The sequence below is a fragment of the Oenanthe melanoleuca genome, chromosome Z, assembly GCF_029582105.1.
Source record: "Oenanthe melanoleuca isolate GR-GAL-2019-014 chromosome Z, OMel1.0, whole genome shotgun sequence".
Classification (NCBI taxonomy): Eukaryota; Metazoa; Chordata; class Aves; order Passeriformes; family Muscicapidae; genus Oenanthe; species Oenanthe melanoleuca.
The window spans coordinates 60,175,815-60,196,735 of record NC_079362.1 but is presented as its reverse complement, the minus strand read 5'-3'; the positions used below and the strand labels follow the sequence as shown (position 1 = coordinate 60,196,735).

Sequence of the window (20,921 nt, the reverse complement as noted above, 5' to 3'; positions counted from 1 at the left end):
TGCAAAGTCCTGTGTTTAAATACCAAAAGGACTATATTTAGAAAACCAAGGGTGTTTAAGAAGTTTCAGGATCCGTTTTTGGCTTTCTCATTTAAGTTTAGTGACACTACAAACCTAATATTAATTAATTTTAAACTACCAACATGTTTAAGAAGTTTGTGGATGTAGAGTTAATGAACACAACTGAAGATTCTCCAAGTAAATACAAACAGAAAGTCAGAACTTTAGCTGATTATGGAAACATTAACGGTAGGTTTTTGTTGTCCTCCTCACCCACTAAAATGGTTTTACTGTTTACTTGTTAAGATATTTATATATATTTATACAGAATTTAAAGACAGAATGCAAAAACTTCAAAGAAAAAAGAGAAAATAAACATAGCTTGTTTATCCCTCTTCATTCTTTCCCCTCTCCCCCCCCAGTCAAGTGCCTTTCCTGTGCTTACCTTCTTCTGATCTTTCAAATCCACCCAACTGGACAAGAACCATCTGCTGCAGCACCACAGCCCACAAGGCCAGGAATAGCATGGAGCACCATAGCATCACTTAGCCCACAGGCTGTTTTCTCACGACTGCTGAAAACATGTCCAACAGCCAGGTCATACTGCTTTCCATCTCCCACAGAACAGATTGCAGTGACTCAGGATCCTTCTGGGTCAGAAGTCTGCTGGGCCAACCTGCTGCTGCTGTACACAGAACTAATTCACCCTCTTACAGCCACTCCACCAAGCCTATTTTCAAATCATTTAAATGGGTTCTGGCAGACAGCTATGAAAAATAAATGCCTTTTAGCAGCAGACTGAAATGAAGCTTTGGGACATTCACTGAAAACTGATGTGCAATTCAGTTTAACACTGGACAACTTGTTTTTCTTAACATGCTTTTTTCTAAATGATGCTTCACCAAACTACAGCAAGAGCTGTAGTGGTATCACATTTTCTCAGCATTTCTTAAGGACCTCTTAGAAATATACCTGGGGTCCTAACACCTTACTGTGCAAAAACACTGTTTATTTTAGTGATTTGACTAATCCATTCTAAGTTAGTAAAGCATGTACACATTCATGTTAGTTGATTTCACAAGTTGACTATAAAAATGATACAGAGAAGGGGAGGAGTTGCTGCCAGAGACAGAAGAACTTCAAATAATACAAATTAATAAACTCCATAGTAGAAGAATTCAATGTATTAATTATAATGTATGGTTCTTTTTGTTTCCTGACTACTATGTAGTAGAACTTATTTTGGCAACTAAAACATAGTAAGATGGATGTTTATGTACTGAGGTTCCCTTACCTTTTCCTCATCCTCTCCCTAAACATACAAACTAAGAAGACACAGAAATTAACCAAACTGCAAAAAGTCCAAACAACTCCTAAAATAGTTTCAAACCATTTGCTTGAAAAAAATTCAGGTACCACCTGAAGTCAACAGAGGAACTCTCCTATTGGTACCTTATATGGAAGCAACTGAGACATGAAATCTTCATACAGAAAGACAGCTATATTAAGCAAGATAAATAGCATTGTCTTTCCTTGCTGTTATTCTTCACCATTCACCACAGCCTTACTCTGATAATAATACTGATAGCAGAATGAAAAATGCATTGAGACCCTCTGATATAAAGCAACATCATGACTACCTAATTAGTACCATAAATATTACATATTTTTCCAATTAAAAATATAAACATTAGTTTCAGAAAACTTTTGTATTATATTAAACCAAATTTGAGACACATGAAGTACAGGACCAGTGAAATGCCTTGTTTCCCTAGTTTGAAAAATATTTTAGAAGTCAATATAATATTCTGGAACATCGCAGCAAGACTGATTTCAATACAGTATAGTAAGAATGATAGCTTAAGAATCAGTAAAAGGAGACAAGAAAAAACCCTGAGGAAATTATTTCCCCAAGCAATTGTGATGTCTGCAAAATGACAGAAAGAAGGTGATTGGTAGCATCAAGACAAGCAATAAATCTAAACAGTCTGTGAAGTCACCGTGATCTGCACACCTCCGCTGTAAATTGCAAATTACTTTCAGTAGTGCTCTTTTACTCCTGAAAGGTGTTCCAGCAGTTTCAAACAGAAAAATACTTAAAAAGCCACTCACAACTTTGCTGGCTTCTTGCCAGAGCCTTTTGCTGTTGAAAGATGTTTCCTTAATAGCTATAGCAAAGGTGATTTGTAGGAAAGATGAAGATTTTCCTAACTTACCTGTACACAAATTTCAGGAAAGGTAGGAAAAGCTCTTCATCTGGGACAAATACTCCTTTCTAAGGAGAAAAGCACAGTGGAAGTTGCACCTTCAGACAATGATGTTCTTTTAGCCACCCAAAGATCTGTGGCTCTTAAATACTTCAAGTTACATGGCTCTTTACTGACAGCAGCCTTCTTGCAAAGGTAAAAATAATCTGGTGTTAATGAAAAAGTGTAATGTACTTAGAAACCAACTAGATACCGTGGGTCACAAAGAAAGAAACTTGTAGGCAAGGGGTTTAAAGCCAGAAGCTGCAGCTGGTGCCTCTTTCTGCTTCTCCTACTGGAGAATCAGGGTGATTCTTTGTCCATACCAGGACTACTGAGGCATGCAGAAAGGAAGAGCACAATTCAGCCAGCAGAGTGAAAACAGACACTAAAACAGCTACTGTGCTACCCAAGCAATTACTTCAAGATACTGGCTTTCTCTATCTCCTGGCAGGCATCTCAAGCTCAAAGGAGCTCATTCTCTGTTTTAAAAGCCCTGATGCTCCAAAAGAGATATTGTGAAAAAGACTGCTGAGTCTCAGTAACAAGCACCAATGCTGTGATAATGAAGGAAGAACTGTTCATAAACACCATGAACCCTGTGTTCTACTGCTCCCTGTGAGGGCAACTACAAGTTCAACTGCAACTATTCACATGTGAAGCTCTGCCAGGTTATGCTTGCTCAGAGACTGCTCATGCAACAGCAGTATGACTGAGTGCAAAAATCTCCCAAATGAGAATAAGGAGTTCTTAAGTAAAAAGAGACAAATGCCAAACTGAAGAGACTGGGCTTTTTTCTAATGGGAATATCCCCACAGAAATTCCTCCAAATCTAATATCATAACTAAGAGTTCGGGAGGCTCATTTAAATTATCTGCCCAGAAAAATAAACCCCAACAAAACACAGATGAACATACATAGAAAGTTCATTAAAAGAATACTAGCTGTGAATGAACAAATTAACTATTGCAAAAAACTGATCTACAGAAATAAAGACCAGCATTTTTTTATTAATTTCAAGATGTCGTTTGTTTTGTCAAACAAATACAGCACTTTCTAGAGTCAAAGTGCCTACTAAGTCTTTCATGGTCAACATTTACCATAGAAAAGGTCTCTCAAGCTGGGTATCAAAAGAAGGGAACTGAGAGAAAACACAAAAGGAGCCACTAAAAACCACTAGGCTTCAGTGACCTATTTGTCATTAGACAAAAAAAAAAAAAAAAAAAAAAGGATAAAGGCAGTCAGATAGAGAAGCCTTCAATTACTACAACCACATAATTCTTTGTGCATGGCCTTGCACATCTTCCACACTGGATTCTATTCATTTCTTAAAGGATCGCTGGCAAATTAAACAGAATCAGGATTAAATAGAACACTAAGTAAAATTTTCATATGCAGTATAGATTTTAAGCACATTCTGAACTTCAAATACTTAAAATGTACCATTATTTTATAAAAAGAATTGAAGATATAAAGAGATATATATATATATTGAAGACATAAAAATAAGTCCCTCTTTAAGAGCTTTGCTGAATCAAGGCTTAAACACTAATAAATATTATTAAAGGCTGATTCCTAAAAGAACCCTTGCTGAATCTTACTCTTTTGCCTTACCACTGAAGTATTTGTATGTGCTTCAGACTGCCTGATGGCCCATTTTTGGCTATCCACACTTGGTACTAAGCTCCGTAAAGCACATCTTTCACAAAGACACTGCAGAAGAATCTTTAGAAGGAAGTTTAATAGCCAACAATGTTAAGACCACAATATCACATGATTGACATTAATATTTCACCAATATGGAATGCCAAAAATAATTAGAAATTAATTCAGGCTTGATTTCTCAAATGAGATGCTTACAGTTACATTCATAACCCAGATTTTAATGCTGACTTTGAATGTTGACATAGTTTTCAGATGCGTTGAGAACTTGCAAAGCTCAGGTTTTCAGACCTTGAACATCATACCATTTGTTTAAGTACCTAAATACAAGTTATGTAACATAACTGGAGGTTAGTCTGACAGCTTCAAAATCTGATTGATGAGAATACTAAAATTGGTCACTACCTTATTCCAATGAAACAACCAACAAAGCACCCAAAATCATGTGGTGACTGTGGTTTATAGCAGTATGGAACAGCAGCACTGTAGCTACATGAAACCAAATCATGGTAGCTAGAAAGCCACTTCCAAAAGTATTCTCTACAGCTAGTTTTCAACATGGAAAGAGAAAGAAATAGCACTGATCTTTGCTGTACCCAATTTTGAACCATTTTTTGGGAAGCTGATTGTAAATCATTTGGGCAGAGAAAACATTTCCATAGATGGCCACAGCAGAAATGCATCCACTATGCAAAAACTAAAAATAAAACAGAATTATGCATCAAACTAACGTGTTATCTATTACAAAGTGCAAAAAGAATGTAGCTCACATTGAACACAAACCATACCATGCTCAAAAAGAAGACCATGCTATCTTACATGCTACCAATTGAAAATATAAAATCAATTACAACTTTGAAAAATTATTACACGAAAGTCACCTAGACATGGGTCCACACAGACTTCAGTTAATCTGGTCACTGCCATTTGTTGTTGATGAAAAAGATTAGCAGAGAAACAGAAACTTCCAGAGGGAAATGTGCCTGAAGCATAAGCCCTCTCTCCCACATACCAACAAGATCCTATCTCATATGCTTACTGGAAGCTACGCACACAGGGCAGAACCTTAGTACAGGTTCCAAAAAAGCAAATTAACTAACTGTTTCTCAAAATAAGTAATTAAACAAACAGAAGAAAGAGAAGTAATTTCTATGAAATAGAGAAATTCTGTTTAATATGGCATCACTGGCCACAAAATTCACCTGCCAATAATCATCTATGCCTGATGAAGTATGATTCTGTATTCTAATGAAATTGCTGCAGGATAGAAGATGATATAGAGACAGCAATACTTCTCTCTTAAAACAGCAATAACAATGCAGCTGCAGTAGGCATGTTCTCAGATTTTTTTCTTTAAATGTATCTATATATTAGAAAACCCAAACTCTTTCACTTTACTTTAGGAAAGAGAATGTTTTTCTCCTTCAAAATGCAAATGCGCATCTATCTACATAAAAACAACTTCCCATGGAGCTGAGAGGGAAAATTCTCTCCCTCCTACAATTTCCTTTTTCATCCCCAAATGTCATATTATGCATAAGAGCAAGTTACACATATGTACAGAGTAATAAATGACTTCATACACTGTCACACAGACACATGGAATGCTTGAAGTGGTCCTAATAAAATGCCATTTTTAGGATAGCCCACATACTTGAGCATTTACTTCACTTTCATCTGCCAAAAAATGTAATTGGGTGAATGTTTGATGCTTAGCACTATTTTTTGATTCTTATTTGTAACTGGAATTGAAAAACACTTAATTAGGAGAATATGTACTTTAAAACATAACTTATGGAGAAGCAACTTCAGTGTTTTCACTATATCTGTTTACTTTTACACAAACCATATACAACACGTAACAAATGGACAAAGCTCAGGGAAATTAGACATCCAAAACCAAATACAATCTGACTGATCAGACTCATGTAGTTAAACAAGACTGCATGTTGCAAATTTTGTCTCCCCAGCTACTATTTTTGGTGTCTAAATTTCCATCAATGCAAAAATCTACCTACTCATTTAATGGGTCCTTTAAAATAATTTCCCACACATAAAATACAACCAAACTGTGAAACTTTCTACCACATAATCCTGTGGATGTCAGAAGCATAGATACAGTCAACAATTAATTTGAGAAATCCATGGAAGCAGCATTCTTTCAGGTGGAAAGGTATAAATGCAACACCGCACAATTAGGAAGTACCTAAAGGTCACTTGAAACCAGGATAGGATGATGGGTGAAGCATCACTGTGTACCTACATTGGTATAATGATACTGCAAGCCAACCATGATCAGAAAGGGCCACTGAGAAAAACGATCCTTTGGTGTGACTCAATGCAGCAGTTTGTGTCTTGCAGCTCCATACCAAAGCTTTTATTTGAAACACAATTTTTTTCATTCTGTATATCATACATCGATCTTTTATATAGAAACTGAAATAAACATCAGTGATGAATTGTCTAGTGAAGCCGATGCACAGAGAACTGCATGAACTTGTTATTAATGCAGTTTGTATATTCATACTTCACTAAGAAGAACTCTGTATACCTGTCTTTACATTGTCTTGCAAATCAAAACACCCATATTGAATCTATATTAGGAAAAGTGTTAATAATAGTTTACAATGAGAAATTATTTAGAATAATTAAAAAAAATAATTTCCAATATCAGAAGGCATCCTTGCCGTAATTTAAGTCCAAGATGAGATGTTTCTATTTTTAAAAAAGTACGCTCCATACTTTCTGAATACACAAAATTACGCTGAAGTATCTAAGACAGTTACAGAAGTTTTTTGGATGTGACAGCACATGAAAACACTCATCCCAAGAGCAAAAGACCCCAGAGTATGGAAAATTCTCTTTCTCAATGGCATCATACATCAGTTTCCTTAAGCAAGAAAATACAACAAAATTCCCTATGTAATATTTGAATGCCATTGAAAAGCAACATTTATAAAATCAGATTCAAAAAATCCAATTAATTTTGAGCAAGAACATTATACTCAGAAGGTAGAAGGGAAGCACAGTTTTGATTAAAAACAAAATAGAACTCCTTTAAAAGAGAAAAAACTTAGCCAGAGCAATGTCAAAGCAACATAATATAACAAATGGTTTTGTAGGGCTACACTCCTCTCATAATCTAATGTAAATAAAGAAAATTATCAGTTTAAGAAAAGAGAGCTGGAAGTCAGAGTTGGTGACTTTAGTTTTCCAAATTTGATGAGGAAAAAAAGAAAACCCAAAAAAAACCCATGAAACAATGGAATGGTATTAAGGTCTGTTTTTTTTTAAACAAGGGAACCAACCAACTGAATGCAATGAAATGAAAGTTAAAAACGGAGAGAAAATCATTAGCAAAAATACTAATTCTTGAACACCAATTGCAGATTTCTATCAACATAGAATAGCTATAAAAAATTTCAAAACGAGTGTGAGGCTGAACCATCAAAAGTGTAAAAATCCCTGCATTTCAGGGGAGGATTGCAAGTTTGAGCCAATAGGGTGCAGCCCATTTATGAGTACTTTAGCAGAGAAGGAGGGAATATTCCTCAGGTATAAACCACTAGTCATTAGGCTGTATAATGTGCATGGCAGCTTTTAGGTTTCTATCACATAGCATTCTAGTTCATATTATTAACATTACTTTAGTAAAATCCAATAGCAATATATGTTTTAACCTGGATTGGTCTTGACTTTTAGAAGCTTTTTGAGTGCAGGATATCTGACATTGTATAAAAGGCCATAAATAGTTTTAACATCACTCAAAACTACCACACTATATCCACAGATGAGCTACAAACTAAAGTGGAGGAACTCACGCAGACAATACAACCTTGGCAGTCAGCAAAGCTTAGACCTCCCATACTTCCTGGTTGTTTTTCCACTTGCTTTGGGTATATGAAAAAAGAGGAAAACACAACTTTAAAATTTACAGACTGCTATTAGGTTTCTTAGCAGCCAGCCCTGGGTCAGTTATGGGAAGATTATTTTCACATGATGGATAACAGAAGTAAACTGAATTTTTGAAAAGCATGATGCAAGAATCTAGACTAAATCTTACCTTGTTTTCACTGACAACAAGCTTCAGAATTAAACAAATTATAAGTATTAAGCATTAAAAAAAAAAAGTAAAGCCATGCAATTTTACATAGGACCTCAGTAGAGAGTCAGTATGGGCCAAGAGGAAGTACTGGACTGCTCACCATGTTCCTTGACCACGTCCCCTGGGTTCTAGTTTTTTTCTAGCTTTATTTGGTGTATGGGCATAAAATTTTAAGGGTACTGAAAAGCTCTGACTGATAGAGCAGCATGAGGGCAATTATTGATGGGTTAATAGATCTGTAACATTACCAAATTTTTTGCACACTAATTTTATACAGCAATAGAAGAAACCAAAAAGTAAGTGCTTGAGCAAAACTCTTGTTATTATACAGTCTTAAAATGATGTTAAGAAGTCATCTTCCCTCACATATCTCCATGTCCTTAAAACTGTTCCAGCAGCATTTTCATGTGGCTTTTTCAGCACAGCTTCAAATCACAGATTTTGTTATTTTTCAAGCATTTTTCCACCCAGAAGGACTTTTCTAAATCACACCATACATAGATACCTGCACAAGATAAGACCTTATTATATTAGAAAATATACTTTTGAAATACAAAGTTCCATTACAAACCACTAGAAATTACCACCTTAGTTTTTCAAGAGCACTCTTTAGAGTATGGAATTACTGAGTACTCCATATTTTAAAATACTTGCTATTAGTTCTGTAGATCTAACCATTGCTTAACACTGTCAAATGTTTTGGACAAGTAAGTTTTGCATGGTTATCCTATTTTTAGCAGAGGCATGTAGAAACCGTATTTCTTTGTCTGTACCATGTAGGTAATAGTTTGATGGACCTTTCAGAAGGCAAAATTACTTACATTCCTCAAATTATTTGAAAACTCAAAGCCATACAAACTTCTCATCAGAATCTAAGAAGGACATTGGTAGAATATAAAAAAAACTCCTTAAATGTATAGTCTTCAGCTGACCACAACAGCTTTTCATGTACTAGAAGGAGATAGTGGCATGTTTCAGCAATCTCCTTTCTAAAGACTTAGTATCACCACAAAGCATATAGCTAAGGATCAATGCAATGAGATCACACTGTTCATTGAGTTACACAGAGACCCCATTCATCTTTCTTTTTGGAAGGCAGTTAGGTAGGCTGTATTTTCACATTAACAACTGCAGAGCACTCCAAAATCCTGGCATGGCCAAGGACATGGAAGTTTCAGGCCCTTTGACTTACTATCCTTCAGTACACATAAATTAGTGTGTGTAGATTGAAGCCATTCACTTCAACTTACGTAGATAATGCAAAATAATTTTCACTGACAGATATTTTCTTCACCTGTTTTTTTTTTTTTTTAATTAATTTAAAGTCATTATGATTTTGTTCAACATATATATATATATATATATTCACAGACATCCTCCATTCATCTATTTAGCAGAAATTGAGACAAGAAACAGCTAAATAAGTTCTACAATGCACTTGTTATTACATCCCTGCATTCAACAGGTAAACCTACATCTAATAATAAATACTGAATAAGAATAGAATGAGTGCATCTGTGTAAATGATAAATTTGATCACAAAGCACAAAAGCTTTACTGAAGGTCACAGCAAAGTTTCTTTTATACATGGGTAGGATCTGACCTTTTCTTCAAACTGCCCAGCAGTTTTAAATTTGTCTGGTCAAATAATTTCACTGCAGCCTTCTTCTGAAACTACAGAACGAACTATTCATAAGTATACACAACTTGCAATGATTTTTATCCAATTAGATCTTTAATACAACGGATTTAAAAGTCAAACTGGGAAGAATAAAAGTATGAAATACCACACTTGTGAAAAAGAAACTTCAGCATGTCCCATGCAATCCAGGGAAGTGACACACAGCATATGACTGCACCATTTTTTCCAATAGAGTTAAACATCAAAATACCTTCCTTTGCAGTTTATACAAAGGCCAGACACAGGGAAAAATGCACAAAGTATGACATTAGCCATACTGAAGTTATTAATGGAATAAATGCAGCAGTCAAAGACCCTCTGAAGATAAAAGCATCACTCTCTCCCATCTCTGGAACTCTGCCCAAATCACAGCCATATTTTCATATTTGTCAGCCTTTTTTCCCCTGTAATGAAAGAGTTTCCTTCATAATAGTAAATAAAAATTAAGTGTTCCTTCTGTGCTTCAAAGCAAAATGGTTTCAGTATGATGCAGACAGTAGAGTGTTCATCTTTCTAAGGAAAGATTTATTGCTTCAATTTAAATTTAACATTTTGTATTGCTTCAGGGTTAAAAATACTAGGACATGTAATCATGCAGAAATCTATTTCTTACAAGCGAATTGGTTGCTTTTTCTGGTATCTTGCTTTATGTTTGAGAAGGGTCACATTTTCTCATTAATACTCTGAGGAAGAGGTTTCCTTATGTAAATATATGTGCTGTAAAACTAAGTCTTGCATAGTCAACAGTAAAATAATCTTAAAAATTTCAGTGTAGAATGTTAACTAGACTTGGCCTTAAAATTCTCTCTGCAGGAAAAGTAACTGAGCGAGAAAGAACAGTTATGTCAATCTCTGATTTGACAGACTGACAGTTACATCAGTTATGACAATTTCTGGTCTTACAGACAATCCACAGAGGTTCTGTACAGATCACAGCTATTATTGTTTGAAGTAGAACCAAACTTTAGAGCATGTATGTATGTAAATCCCTAACATATAAGATCCCTTTTATTCAAAATCTTCCACGTGTTCACTTACAAATTACAGTAGTTTCTGGTTAATTTATTTGTTACACGAGACACAGCTTCTTTTTTTGATTAATAGTAAGTAATTTTGCTGTATCTCAAATAAGATATTCTTAACACTTAACTCGGAAAAACAGGCTCCAGATCTGCTAGAAATGGGGGCAAAAACCAGGAAGTATATGGACCTATAAAGACAATGCTTTCTTCAACTGAATGAGGAATTGCAGTTTCGGTCTTTGGTTTACTGTTACCATTGCTCAAGAAAGTCCTGTTGTCTTAAGGCAAAGCTGAAGCATCAGGGAGAACAATGTACAATGTTGTACAATGTCTGTACAATGTTTCATCTTATCATGATTGCACATGAAGTTAAATAATATTCTTAAATGGCATTGTTCATTTTCTAACTAAGCTCTCCGATTAAAAAAAAAAAAAAAAAGAGAGAAAAAAAAAAAAAAGCTGTGGCTAGATAGGGTAGACCTTTAAATGTCTTTTGGATTCCTTTTCTGCATACTGTAACAGTGAGCTATTTTCTGTCCTCCCACTCTCGCCCAGAAGCAACGTCTGCTTGTCACTTAGATAGCTGCTCATGAAAGATATAAGTAGTAACAAGTTGTTGATTTCAATATTTAATTTATTGCCAAGACTAGAGGCAATAAGCAAAAATCTGTTTGACTACAAGCAGTCAGCAAACTAAATATCACCACAAACAAGCCTGTATCATTTAAGTGTAACTTAACCACACCTTATAGCTCTTCTCCTTTATGGAGAAGGTGTGTCCAATGAAGCTGGAGGGTCTCTACACTGTCCTGGATATCTAGTCTCTTAATATACTGCAATCAAACTGTTTCTTGCTTGCTACACCTATAATTCTTTTAATTATTAGCAAATTTGTTGTCACACTGTGACTGAGGCTATGCAAGGCAGCATACATGCATGCTTTAATCTAGCACATGATTTTGGGGACCTGCAGTCTGACTCTCAAGTACAAAGGTGAAGAGACTTTTCAGGTCTAAGAAGACTTCCAGAACATTACCCAGATGTGTTGTAACAGGACTCGAAGGACACATATTACAGATCACTGTTATGTATCTCTTTCAATGTGTGAGGGAAGAGCAATGTCAACTATCCTCACAAGCTAAGAGGATTTACAGTTATAAGCAATTACTTCTTTATATTTTCTTTCAAAGTCATAAGCAAAAAATTACATTTTTAAACTACCATTTTTTTTCATGTTTTCAAAAAGTTGCATCAGGTAATGCAAGTTATTTTTGATCTGAGTCCAACTGACATTTATTGAATGTTCAAACATTTTTTGTTAGGTATCTATTTCATACTAAATGTTAAATTTGGTAATAAGAATAAATTTCCTGAGATGAGTTTCCATTCAACCAGGTGCATGCTGTATAGATCACAATAACACATTAAATAAAAGCTGTTTTTAGAAGTTCCTGGACTGAAGCTAAAATTTTTAATTTTATTTGCAAAATAAATACATGAAAAAATATGAATATGAGCAAATGGGTTAACCAAATTTTTCAATCAGTATAAATTTCCTGCATATCCAGAATGAAGGCAAATTCAGCATTACTAATATTGTACAAGTCTTAGTGAGTATGTAGGAAAATAAATCCAAAGTCCACAAAATCTCTACAAGCTCTTCTAATTCCTGCAATAAACTTAGAAAGATAAAAATAGGGGCAATGAGAAAACTGCATTGCAATATTGATGGAGCATTGCCAGTTGCTGCTCTCATTTAAATGGGGATCTTTTGTTTGAGCTCCCCTGTTGCTCACTGCTAGAACAAACTGCCTAGACAAGTTCCAAGCCTTCAGGTGTTCCACAGGCCAAAGTCAATATTTTAAATACCAGTCCACGAACACCACCAGCATTACTAACTTACGATTTTATCACGAGTCTCAGGATATTTGTTGATTTTTTTTCCCACATCCCAGCTTCCAGAGCCACACAGTGACAAGAAAACCCCACTTGCTGAATTAAATGAAAAGTGTTGTTGGAGATATACACACTTAAATAGGCAGCTTACCATGTTCCTTACCAGCTTTGGGTTATGAAGGTGGGTTAAAATGCAGTTCAATAAAATTCATGTTGCAAACATCTAATCACAAGCAGACAGAAGTCTGCACTACAGTGCTCCACGCTCAGTCTTCTATAAAAATACAGATGGAAAAATGTTTTTTTTGGCCATTGATCTTCTTGATCATTGCCAACATCTAGAAATCTAGCAGGATTTGTAGCTCATGAATACTTCCACCAAATTTTCTGGTAGTTTCCCTTAAACTAGCACCAGTATTTTCTTTCTTTTCTTTTGATTGAGCTTCTGCCAACCAACTTTTGCGCATCAACCAGTCCTCCAAAATACAGTGACAGACTGCCGAGACCATCTTAAAAGCATAAAGCTCGTGTTGATAGGATTATGACAGCAACAAGCCTGTAGATCTCTGTCCCTGCTGGATTTTGATGCCAGGAGAGTTCCCCCAAGAGAGAAGAACTTCTTCAAACTCCCTGGGGGAATGTTTTGCAGGAAAGGAACACTTGAAATTTGATTTGTCCACTGAATGAACAGCACTAAAAGCCTGTTTGAATGCTAAAACAAATACATGAAGTACAGCACAGCCAAGTAACTTTACTTTATAAATCATATTGTTTTCATTTCCTGAATTCATAACCACAGTGATGCAATAACAGAAACTTTTGCATGTTTATAAGTTAGATGGCTTACAATTGTTCCCTGCAGTAAGCACTAGTAATTTCTGACTATTAAAACAATGATTATATTCTATTGCTATGGTTTGCTTAACATTGTAAGGTGAGTTTTCTATTTCCCAAACTGTATTATATTGGTAACAAGATTTCTGACTTTAGTCAACAGTATTGGATGTGATTAATTTCTAACATTCTTTTTGAAAGTCAAAATAACATCCACTCAGTTTTCTTTGTTTGCCATCTCAATATCCTAAGCTGGCTGGCCTTCTCACAAATTCATGTTGGTTGTCCCTAACTAACTTTTTTTTTGTTTTAAAAATGTTTGAATTACATCCAGTTAGATGGATTAGTTAGTAATTTCAACTCGCTTTCATCTAATATTAATTCCCAACTGTTGCATTTCATTTAAATAACAATACCACATTATATTTGCAATTAAACTGTCAATTAAAATAGTCTGTTCAGACTTACAACAGAAGTTATTGATGTGGCAAATAATCATGGGAAAAATGAAGATACTTTTACCCAAGTCTATATACAAAGTATTGCATTATAGAATTAGATCTTAAAACACCACCACATCTGATCAAGAAAGTTAACACATACCATTTTAGAATATTTCGAGGAATTGCTTTAGGATATTATTTTACAACTCTTCTTTCTTAAATTAGCCTCCCTCTCAATATCTTGGGCTGCTTAGAGATAAAAGTTTATTTGTTCTCTCAGCTTCTGCCATAGATTCCTCACCTATGAAATTAACAAAACTGCTGAAAAGACACTTTGCAGATTTTCTGAGAGTTCTGAAGGAGAACCAACCTGTACTTTCATAAAGTAATACACAAAGTAGTCATGCAAGATTGTATTCTACTCTTCTCACTTCTAACTAATATTCACGCATCAGCTTCACACCTTCAGTGTAGTAGCTGCTTTCCAGACATTTGAGAAGGGCAGCCTGTTACGTTTCAGAGAGCAGATCAAACTAGATGTGCCATTTAAGCAAAATAACCATAGAATAGCTTGCTGGAAGTAACAACCACACTATGAGGCTCAACAGATGAGACGCAATGAAGAAATTCTGTCTATACAATCTGCTTCATCCATTTCTTTTCATAATTAACTTTAATCTTTGCATCCTATGTCTCATTCTTAATTTGTTTAATTGACTGAAGTCTAGAATGGCCTCCAGCTGTCTAGACCACAAAACTAAGAATGCAGCCCTGCACTAGCTCAAAGTACGGTGCCTCAAGTTTTGCTCCTGGAGATTTACGTGAGCAGTTATTCACACTGCTTTCTAGTTTGTCTTTGCAAGGTACTTCCTGTTCTACTTGTTTTAATTGCCTATCTGTAATTCTACCAAAGCATTACCTGACTACTAGTGTATTTACCATAAATATACATCTGTTTCACAAACAATTGCAGTTTTCCTTGGTGTAGATCTTCCATCACTCTGCTCTTTCATTCACTTATAAGGTATTTTTTATGTCCTTCCATGATGTTAATTATATTATTGTGTATATTTGCTTCAGTACAATGAAATATCTTTATCTTTCTTTCTCTCCTTCTCTGCCATGTCATAATTTTCCTTTATTATGGGTGCATGACCCTATGGCTTAGGAGTAGATTTCTGCATGTTTCATTAACTTTCCCATAAACTAGCTCTGCTTGAAATGTTATGTGTTACATTTATTTTTTAGAATCAGTTCTCTGTAGCACTTCAGTAGTTATTTAAATTTTTTGTCTAAGAACAATGTGATTTTAAAGCACCCATAGTTATATATTTTGATTTTTTCAAGCAAAACACAACTTACCATGCGTCCTAAAGAGTTTCATTCATTTTTCTATTTTCTGACATAGAAGATACAATTGGGCTGTGTACCTGTCTCTCTTGGGGTGATACACCAATTTTCTCACAGTTTCATTTCACCATTTACATCAACAAATCGTCCCTTTGAAATGCCAATCCCTGAAAACTTAAAAAAGTTTCTTTGATAAGGATCTAAGTCAAATTAGTTGTCTCCCTCTCTCTCTTTCCAGCAGAAAAGAGACTTGATACACAAACAGACTTCACTCAACTAACTCTATCCACCCAGTAATTTGGCAGATGAGGTGTGCCACCAGTGTATTAAACCTCCAAGTCTCATGAAGATCAACAAGTGTGCAGAGCACTGTAATCATACTAACTGACCCACTCTCTTCTTAAAGAACGAAGCCCAGATCCAAACGTCATTAGAAACCGAAGAAGCCGCAGAGGGATGTAACAGCATACATACATTAACTACAGAAAAGCCAAAGATAATCCTCAGATCAATTTTAAGACTCAAGTCCATTAGAAGTCTGCACCTTAGACTCCCTCCAAGGTTTTTATCATCCTTACATTTTTAACATAGCATCTGTGTTGCCATGGAAGGGTTACGGAGTGACTTAAAAACAGCAACAAGACACTCTCTTGCTTGGTGCAGGAAAGAGCAAGAAAGAGCAATTTATTAAAAGAAGCCATTGCCTTAAATAAGGCAGTTCATGCAAAACAAAATACAAACAGATCACTGGTCAGAGAAAGAGACACCTCTTTCCCATGGATCTATCAGATGTTTATCTCTGTTATGATTCTTTGTCTTATGTTTACAATATATAAAAAGTCTCCAGCCTGGGAAAAATCCTGGCTGGAGCTGGGTAAGTTTTCATGGCCTGAGAAAGGCCTGGCTGAAATGTGCCTAGGCCTTCAGCAGTGTCCACACATCTGCAGATTGTACATTTCCCTTCTTGTTTCCTTTCTTGTTTTTGTCTGCTTATCTATACTGTTTAGTAATTTGAAAGTTTGTTTCCTTGGATTTCTATATCCATGAAGAGAGTCACCCTTCTGTATGACTCTCCTTCCATCACTAAGCAGTAAAACCTCAATTAAGTTTTCAATAAATTTTCCTTCAGCTTGTTTTCATTCTTTTTGATGATATCTGCCAAATCTCTTCATAGTCCCTTTCACCACAACTTTCCACAGGTTAGGATTTCTGTTTTATCCATATTTTAATAATTCTCAATTATATTTACTAGATTTAAAACTTATTTTTACATGTCACAGAAAGTCCATCCCATTTTCTTCCAGATTATTCTTTCTATTTGATCCTTCCTACTCTTCCATTATCTCCACACATTGTCATTTGGACAGCCTGTAAAAGGGATTACTCACTTTCATGATATTGTTATTTGTACTTACTTAAAAGTACAAGCTTACCACATATGAGTTGAGCAATCCCCTCTCCCTTCAATTTTATTCATGTCTTTCTTTTTTCTCGGGCCTCTCCATAGAGTTATTTCCTCTTCAGATTTTACATGTTCTTCTGATTAATTTTTTCAGCAACAAAATTCAGACAATCAGTAAATAAAACTAACAAGAGATACCTCAAGTCTGCTCAGGAAAAAAAGTTCAACCTTAATCTAACACCGTATCTCTGTATCAATTACTGTAGTGAGGTAAACGGGGTGGAAAACTACTTTAAGAAGAAACATGGCCAAAATAGTGAAGATAAAGATGCAAATCTAAAAACAATTCTGAATAAGATCAGCTAAAATGCATGAGAAAACACAAAAAAATTATATCTGATCATTAATAAAATCTGAGCACCTCTACAAAAATTTTCAGATGTTTACCACTTACTTTAAGAGTGTCAACCTTAAGGTATAATCGATTAAAATAGAAGTTGAAAACAGATTGAAAAACCTAAAATGCCTCCAGTCAACACAAAGATGATAGGGGACAAAGTAGCAGCATCCAAAAATATAAGTCTTCACCTTTGTATAAAAACACTAGATTTTAGAAAAATAGAAGTTTTTGAATGGTAAGGAATCCCATAAGAAATAAAACTGGTAAAAAGTTCAAAGTCTGAACACATCATGTCAAAATAATCAATAAAATATGGACTATAAAACTCCATGTAAATTGCTACTATTTGAGATAATCAGGAATATTGTAATAGAAGTGAAAGTAGCAGTCAGCCACAGTACTTTTCTCAGATTATAATGAATTATCATTTCAATTAAAACATTATCACAAAGTTGTACCAGTTTATTATTAATAAAACTTGCCTTTACGCAATAGTGATTCTATCCACAGTACTTAGAGTACTCATTAAATATAACTGCAACAGCATAATCCTTCCCAAGTATTGTATCTTGCAAAGGAAGAAGCTGAAGTCTCAATTTGAAACTATAATAGTAATCCTAATCAACATGTAAAAGTTAAGTCATTTAATACATAACAGATTTTAAATCTGTTTCTTGATTCTATGGAATTAAAAATAGTGGTGGGATAGATTTACCTGGAGATTACTTAAGTGGGAAGGAAGCAAGATCAGTAGTCTCCAGACCTCCTGGGGCACTTAAGCAAGAATGGAGAAAGGAGACTTGCATTCAAATAACGCAGCTGGGAATGAGATAGGAACTTTCCAAAGTGTCAAGGGAGTAAAGGGAGAACAGAGTGAAAGAAGCTGCAGAATTGAAGTTAATATACACAAGAGTATGCACATACTGAAAGAGCTTGTCTGCCTGTAATATCAAAGCAAAAACATTTTCAGGACATAAAACATGGCTGACATGAAAGGACTTATAGCTCTGAATATTACTACCACACTTTGAATTTCCTTCAAGTTAAGGGCTGACTCACAGCAGCTGCTTTATACGAAACAAAGCTTTATTTAGTTTTGATAATGATAATATATATTTTTAAGTTATCCCCCATTCCTGTTGGAAAAATTGCCAAGTTTTCCTGGTGGAAAAATTGCCAAGTTTTGTATCAAGAACATCATCTGGCTCTCTACTATATGGAAATAAAAATCAAATCTAAATAGAGAGTTGACTTAATTCAGACACTTTTGGAGTCAATCCTGGATGGTAACTAACTATTCCCAATTATGATGCTGAATGGAACAGACAGAATTAAATTAAAAAGAGCTAAAAATTATATCATCAAGTCTAGCACTAACAGAAATCTTGGAATTGTGCATATTTTCAGGAGCTGCAGAGTATAATTATTTTCATTTTTATTTCAATAGGTATTTTCCAATTTAAATACCTGACAATTACTTTAGACCTTTGTAATCTTTCCTTAACCTACTACATACTTGGACTCAACATAGTACCCTTCTCTCTTTCTGCTGAAGCCATTTTCTAATCAAAGCAAAAGTATAAATCAGAAACCAGTTTCCAAATATCAGACAGGAAGAAAAAAGTCTGCAGTGAGTATTAAAATAACTACTTACTTTAGTGTAGTTCAAAATACTTTACTGCTATCAGTTTTGGTTATTTTTTTAGGGAAGCTAGAAAATCAGTATGATCAATTTATAATGAACAGAAAGAACATAATCATCACCCCTGAATCTTTACAGGGGAGTGATTTGCAAAATCACTTTCTAGGGCTCGAAAATGGACATGAAAATAAAGAATAACCCTTTATCTGCTAATATGATACCTTGATTGAAAAATACACATCACAGTAACTCAACCTAGTGGGTGTAAATTTTTTTCTACAGACAAATAAAGCCTATGGCCTATGAGAAACTGGCATTTAGATATAAATCCTAAATTCTATGACATATGTTTTTATTTTCAGTTTTCCCCCATCCATGATTCAAAGCACTGGCAAGAGAAATTACATCAACAGATTTTTGGCACAGCCATGACAGATCCCACATTACAATGAAAAAAATTCCCGCAAAAACTGTGTGCGACATTTTCTCTTTGAGACCAATGAAAGTCCAGAATTATCAAAACATGACATGCCAGACTTTTAATATTACTCAACTGAATACACAAAACTCCTACAATGTTGATGTGCAGAGTAAGAATGCAGTCCACAGATTTAAGGGTCAGAGGGACCATCAGAGCACTCAATTTTACAATCTGTGTAACACATACATGCATTTCAGGTGATATTTCATGTAATCACTATAATGACTTGTATGACTTATAACTCATGGACTGCATTCCTGACGATTCAAACAACTGGAGATAAAGGCAATGTGCTGCACTCCAGTTTCTCAGATGTACAATGAGATACCATCCAGAAGTGCTAGGCATGGGAATGGTGGAAGAGAAACTGAAAAGCAAATGGAAGCAAAGTACTTTAGCTAATGCTAACATCACCAGTCAGCTTATTGTACAAACACAGAAAACCATATTTCAGGTTGTCACGGTAACAACCAACAGATTAGAAAATTTTCACCAGATTTGCTTTTTTGTTTGAAAGGAGTAGAAAAACCCCATGACTACCGTAAATAGCCTGAAGTAATCTCTACATAAGCAGAAAATAGGTCAGAAAACACATATAAAGTATGCACTGTGTATATGAATAACGCATACCTTTGTCCCAAAGTACTTATCCTGATCCATATAGCTTCCCAAACAAACTGCTGTTGTATCACAAGAGCGGGCAAGGGAAAGATGAACATGTGGCAGCCTCTTTCAGCACACACACATGGACAAGAAGGCCTTTGAGCCTAAAGGAGAACTGACTAGGATAAAAGGCTTATCTGAGTGTTCCGCATGCAGATGGCTCCTTCCATTGCTGAAACACAGTCTTGGATCACTAGCAAACTGCTGGCTGTGAGCTCAGCAGATGTCTCCTGCTGAGCATACAATTGCTTCACTGCAGTGCATCTCAGGCTTGGTGGAAGTACGTGGCTTTTAGTTCATCTGTTCACCCAATCACCCCCGGAGCCAAATATGAAGTATGCTTTCCAGGGTCCCAACAGTAAAAACTAGAAATATGTGAACAAGAGTATTTGTCATACCACCACAACATACAGATTTACACCACCAGAAAAAAACCTCAGCAATTCTGGTTAAGTTTTAGCTTTTTTCTTCAGCCTTTCTAACACTCTCCACAGAATTTTGAACACCTTTGTGATCCTATCAGAGGCTGAGACATCAGCTAAGTGTGTTTGCATTGTGCCAGCGTGTCAATGCCTACATACTGTAAGACTGTTCAGAAAAACTTGCTTGTATAAAATATCCAAACCAAAATTCTTGCAACAATCGATTTCCTGATCAGAAATAAAAATAGTGATGTTGATACTCAGGCAGTATTGCACCTTCAAGTTTTAAGCTCTGAGCCAATCAAACAGCTGTAATAACACTTTTGTCAGTGTAGTAACACTTTTTGTTGTCCAGTTTGACATTCTTCACCTCTCTGTCAGTTCTGGATGTGTTTTTCTCTTCTTTCGTATAGTTTAAAAGGAAAGTACTATCATACAAGGGCAGATAAAAGAAACGGAAGTTGCGGAAGAAGCTCAGGTTGACTAGAGGATGGGTAACCATATTTACAAGTAACACTTATAATCATATTTTAAGAGTTCTGACTAACACATGAGTTAGAGTGAGTTAGATACCTCTTATTTATTTGCATATTTCTATGCTACTTTACATCTAATAAGGGCAAGAAACTTAAGTAAGCACACAGACAAGCAGATACACAAATAAATATCTGC

At 35.3% G+C, this 20,921-nt stretch overlaps 1 protein-coding gene across 4 annotated transcripts in view; it reads right to left on the bottom strand.

Moving 5' to 3' along the window:
- ARL15 (ADP ribosylation factor like GTPase 15) overlaps positions 1-20,921 on the bottom strand; it is a 223,110-nt gene that overhangs the window by 24,756 nt on the left and 177,433 nt on the right. The gene's annotated exons all lie outside the window — the stretch shown is intronic.